Source organism: Phoca vitulina, unplaced genomic scaffold, assembly GCF_004348235.1.
Source record: "Phoca vitulina isolate PV1807 unplaced genomic scaffold, GSC_HSeal_1.0 scaffold79, whole genome shotgun sequence".
Taxonomy (NCBI): domain Eukaryota; kingdom Metazoa; phylum Chordata; class Mammalia; order Carnivora; family Phocidae; genus Phoca; species Phoca vitulina.
In genome coordinates, this window is record NW_022589782.1 from 2,675,268 (window position 1) to 2,681,267 (window position 6,000).

Sequence of the window (6,000 nt, forward strand, 5' to 3'; positions counted from 1 at the left end):
TTTCTGTTGTGTTTCAGCCATGGTTTGTTCTCGCTCTGTCTGGAATTACTGCTCCATGCTCCCTGCCACTCTCTCCAATCCTGTGCCATTAAGTGACCACCTACTCTCCCTGGAAAACTACTACTCATTCTAAAGTCCTCTGGGAAGACTTCCTCATTGCTGTGTCTCCTTTACGGATCTGTCAGACCATACAGACTTCCTTAGCACAGCCCTTCCAGAGTAGGGTGTCCTTTCTTCAGAGCACTTGTATCTCACTCACCGTATGCTCACTTGGTTTGGCAGAAACCAAATGCGGCACGGTAGTTGCTTGGCATACTCGTTTTTTTCTCCCTGCACTTAATTTTCAGTTGAGAAATTTATTTTATTAATGTTTTATTGGAAAGTAAATTTCTCTTTAATTTCTTTAAATTGTTTGATTTTTCTCTTTAATTGTTTGATTTTTTAAAAAATTTTGTTGTAGGTATTACTTGTGACATTATGGCCAGTTTTTTTTACCCTTCTGGGTAAAAGTCTATGCGGGATTTGGACAAAAAGTAAAGAAATTCATTTGTCAAGTCCAGCTTGTATATCCTTTTTAAAGAATGATGTATATTATACCTGCACATGATGGTCTTCATGTACAAATGTATGATTTCATAGTGGATCTGCAGCATTTAAAAAATTACCTTAGTTCTTCTGTAGTTTCCTGTGGCACCATGAGGTATGAATTATTCATTGTTCTATATGATTTCTGCCCAAAAACATTAACTAACTCAAACATTTTGACTTTCCCTTTAAAATTCCACTGTAATTTAGTATCTTTAATTTAGTTTTAGAACCTGTTTATATATCCTGCTTATTATCTTTTGTTAATTAAAACTTCTTCTATTTATCATGGAAAAGGCTCTGTATATTTTTAAACCTGTGTTTTAAAAACCAATTTAAGGGGCGCCTGGGTGGCTCAGTCGTTGAGCATCTGCCTTCAGCTCAGGTCATGGTCTCAGGGTCCTGGGATCGAGCCCCGCATCGGGCTCCCTGTTCGGCGGGAAGCCTGCTTCTCCCTCTCCCACTCCCCCTGCTTGTGTTCCCTCTCTCGCTGTCTCTCTTGTCAAATAAATAAAATCTTAAAAAAAAAAAACAATTTAAGGGCACCTGGGTGGCTCGGTTGAGCAACTGCCTTCGGCTCAGGTCATGATCCTGGAGTCCCTGGATCGAGTCCCGCATCGGGCTCCCTGCTCGGCAGGGAGTCTGCTTCTCCCTCTGACCCTCCCCCCTCTCATGTGCTCTCGCTCATTCTCTCCCTCTCAAATAAATAAATAAAATCTTAAAAAAAAAAAAACAATTTAAAACCTATTTCAAAACAATGTTCTTCACTTGTGGATGATCTCACTAATTTCATTTATATTCTGTCTCATTCATCAAAGGTTTTGGAGTGCTTCCTAAAATGTATAAAATGCATATGGAAGCTGTTTCTGTAATTTTCTTTCTTTGATCAGTTTCCACCTTTTGTAGCTTTCTTTAATGTCATTGACCTGAACAGTGCACAGGATTCCATGATCCAAAGCAGTGCGTCATTTCCATGTAGACAGTCCTCTTCAGTTACCTGTGAACATCCAACACTACAAGGCTGTCTTTTCAAACAGTGGTCACTAGTGATTTCAATATTAATGTTTTTTAAAGCAGACATGACATTTTTTTCTCTAAATTATCATATTGTTACTGTTGTTGAAATCTATATTCCACTTTTCTGCCAAATGATACAGGTTAGTAAAATCCTTCAAGATTTTATAACCAGAAGCTTGGGGTCATGTAGGACTTCACCATCTTTTATTTCAGTATATGTATCATTTTTTTACTGTGCCGTTACCTTCTGATTTTGTAAGTGGTGGGTTTATTTTCTGTATTGAGATCTAGCATTTTAATATAGTTAAATTTGTCAGTCTCTTTGTAGTCAGCTTTTCAAACCTCTGGTTCTTTCTCCCCAACCATTTTCTGCAACTGCAGTTCAGTTTGGATGACCTCACCCCAGCATTGACTGTGTGGTTGCGTTTAAAGGCAAAATCCCAGGCCTTCCTGTGGATGGAATTCAGGCCTAGTCCAGCCAGTGCAGGGCATTCTCTTTGTTCCGGTAACGATTAAGAGGTGGGTGTATGTCTAGGAATTTGGGCAGTGATGGAGGAAGAGCAACTCAGCTTTAGATGATGAGGCCTACAGATGAGGACTGAGACCCCGTAGGCGTGAAGGAAGCCATACTGTGGACGAACTGGCACATGCTGACGGGCAGATCCAGAGAACTGCAGAAAAGTGGAACCAGAACTTTGGTTGAGATGAACCTGAAACATGATCTACCTCTGTACTTTGCAGTTAAGCCAGTTGTGATGATTTTCTCTTTGCAACCGGATGACATCCTAATGATTCATTTTTGCTTCATGGTTTTTATCTAATGTGTACAATGAGAAGTTGGATGAAAATGTGCCTGTATTTTCTTCTCTAGTAGTGTATCCTTTTCCATCGATTTAAAACATGCTTCTAATGAGGGGCGCCTGGGTGGCTCAGTCGTTAAGTGTCTGCCTTCGGCTCAGGTCATGACCCCAGGGTCCTGGGATTGAGTCCCCCAGCTCCTCGGGAAGCCTGCTTCTCCCTCTCCCACTCCCCCTGCTTGTGTTCCCTCTCTCGCTGTGTCTCTGTCAAATAAATAAATAAAATCATTAAAAAAAAAACCAAAACATACTTTTTATGAAACATTACCCTTGTGGATTTTCTGTTTTGTTCCACTGATTTGTCTTTAAATCCTTGTATCAATAAAAAAAAAAAATGTTAAAGTATTATCCCCTTGTATTATGGTTTAATGTTTTTAGGCCAAATCTCCCTTGTTATCTTTCCCAAAATTTCTTGGCCATTACTCTTCGTTTACTCTAGGATTAACTTGAGAATTATTTATGTTTTGTAAAATAACTTGAGGTGTCTAAATATGGGGTCTGTCCTGATCACATGGGGGCCCCCAAATGTGGGGCGAAGATCATGTGGAAGCCGGTGGCACAGGCTTTGAAAGAATTCACCTGAGGCAAAAGAAAGGAGACAGAAGTTTATGGAATACACCTGCAAGGGAATGGAGGGCAGGACAGCAAAGCAGAGACTGTCTGCCAGGAGGCAGTGGGTGAGGGCTGTTTGGGGAAGGTGAGGAGGTATGGTGACATAGGGCATTTTCCCTTTTTTGGTAACTGTGCCCGATTGTAAGTAGCCCATTGGTAAGTTTGGGTCTATGGATATTTTGAGGTGGGTCACCTGATGGGCCTGTGTTCAGCCGGGGGTCACTGTGGACCGTTTCAACATTCCATAGCTCAAACCTGTTTGCCTAAAAACTGCCTCTACTATAACTCCTTGGAGTTTTGATTAGAATTCTTTTTATTTTATAAACTTCTCTTATAAATTTGGGAGTTTTGGCATCTTTATGTTGTTAGGTTTTTCTGTGTATACCAGAACATGGCAAATCTCTATATATCATGTATTTTTATATCCCTAATTTTTTGAGGTAGATTCTCCACATTTCTTGATAATGTGCTATTAGGCATTTAATATTATTATTGCTGTTATCAATGAGGTCTTGACTCATTTCTTATTTTTTTTAATTTGGAGAAAATATTTAAACACATACAGATGTTATTATTAGAAAAAAATCTAGGAATGTCATTTACATCTTCTCTTTAAATAAAATTCAAATACAGTTGAATATCCAATTACCACGAATTTTACATTTGTATCTTTGTTTTCATTTGTTTGTGGACCTTTTGTTTTTTTGAAAATTTGTTTTAACTTAAATTCAGTTAATTAACATATAATGTATTATTAGTTTCAGAGGTAGAAGTCAGTGATTCACCAGTCTTATATAATACCCAGTGCTCATTTATACCCAGCACTTAAATTTATATATTTTCTGTCACTTTTGTTGCTTCTTGGGAGTTCTAATATGTGTTATTTTCATTATTCACGTGTAAGTATCTTAACATTTTAATTATGATTTCTTTTTTTTTTTTTTTTTAAAGATTTTATTTATTTATTTGACACAGAGAGAGAGAGAGGAATCACAAGCAGGCAGAGTGGCAGGGAGCGGCAGAGGGAGAAGCAGGCTTCCCGCGGAGCAGGGAGCCCGATGTGGGACTCGATCCCAGGACTCTGGGATCGTGACCTGAGCCGAAGGCAGACGCTTAACGACTGAGCCACCCAGGCGCCCCTTAATTATGATTTCTTGTTTAATCCATGAATTATTTAGATATGTGTTTTTAAATGAAAATTTCCATATTTTTTTGAAATACTGATTTCTGGGGTGCCTAGGTGGCTCAGTCGTTAAGCGTCTGCCTTCAGCTCAGGTCATGATCCTAGGGTCCTGGGATCCAGCCCCACATTGGGCTCCCTGCTCAGTGGGAAGCCTGCTTCTCCCACTCCCCCTGCTTGTGTTCCCTCTCTCACTGTGTCTCTGTCAAATAAATAGATAAAATATTTAAAAAAATACTGATTTCTAATTTGCATTATAGTCATAGATTTTGAGGTGTATTAAGTGGATTGTTTAAAATTTCTTAGGACTTGCTTTATGGCTCAGTATGTGGTCACTTTTTGTAAATGTTTCACATTTGCATAAGAGTATTCTCCAGCTGTTGGATACAGGTTCTAAAAATAACTATTAATCAGCTTAATTATATTGTACAAATCTTCAATATCTTTAATGATTGTTTTTAGTCTGATTATCTGGCAATTACTGAGAGAGATATGTTAAAATATTCCACTAAATGATATATCTGTAAATTTCTCCCAAGTTCTTCCAATTTTTTCTTTATAAATTTTGAGGCTGTGTTATTAGGTAGGCAGAATAATGTCTTCTTCCTTCCTACTCCCCCACCAAAAAAAAAGATGTTCATATCCTCATTTCCAGAACCTGTGAATATGTTCACTTACATGGCAAAGGGGGGAATTAAGGTAACAGAAGAATGAAGGTTTGCTAATCATGCGATTTTAAAATATGGAGATTATCCTGGATTTTCTGGGTAGGCCCAGTGTAATCACAGTGGTCGTGAATGTGGAATACAGAGGCAGAACATGTCAAAGGGCTATGATGTGAGAAGTACTCCATCAACTGTTGCTGGCTTGAAGATGGAAGGGACCATGAGTCAAGAAATGCAGGCAGCTTCTAGAAACTTGAAAAGGCAAGGAAATCGATTCTTTCCCCTAGGGCCTCCAGAAAGGAGGATTGCCCATTTCAGCCCAATGAGACTTGCATCAGATTTCTCATTAGTCTTTCCCTGCTGTATCTTTTTTCCTTCGTTAGCTTTCTGTCCTTCAATATGCTTACGTTTTGTGTCTCTTTTTAAAATATTTTTTTATTTAAATTCAATTAATATGTATTATTGGTTTCAGACGTACAGGCCTGTAATTCATCAGTCTTCTATAATACCCAGTGCTCATTACATCACATGCCCTCCTTAATGTCCATCATCCAGTTACCTTCCAGCAATCCTCAGTTTAAGAGTCTCTTATGGTTTGTCTCCCTGTCTGGTTTTGTCCTGTTTTATTTTTTCCTCTCTTCCCCTATGATCCTCTGCCTTGTTTCTTAAATTCCACATATGAGTGAGGTCATATGACAATTGTCTTTCTCTGATTGACTTACTTTGCATAGCATAATACCCTCTAGTTCCATCCCTGTCATTGCAAATGGCAAGATTTCATTTTTTGATGGCTGCGTAATATTCCTGTGTGTGTGTGTGTGTGTGTGTGTGTGTGTGTGTGTGTGTGTGTGTGTATCACATCTTCTTTATCCATTCATCTGTCGAAGGACATCTGTGCTCTATTCATAGTTTGGCTATTATGGACATGGCTGCTATAAACGTTGGGGTGCACGTGCCCCTTCAGATCACTACATTTGTACCTTTGGGGTAAATACCAGGTAGTGCAATTGCTGGGTCGTAGGGTAGCTCTATTTTCAACTTTTTTTTTTTTTTTTAATTTTTTTTATTGTTATGTTAATCCCCA

General features: G+C 38.7%; 1 protein-coding gene across 1 annotated transcript in view; it reads left to right on the top strand.

Annotated features, from left to right (window-relative positions):
- SDK1 (sidekick cell adhesion molecule 1) overlaps positions 1–6,000 on the top strand; it is an 860,571-nt gene that overhangs the window by 206,009 nt on the left and 648,562 nt on the right. The gene's annotated exons all lie outside the window — the stretch shown is intronic.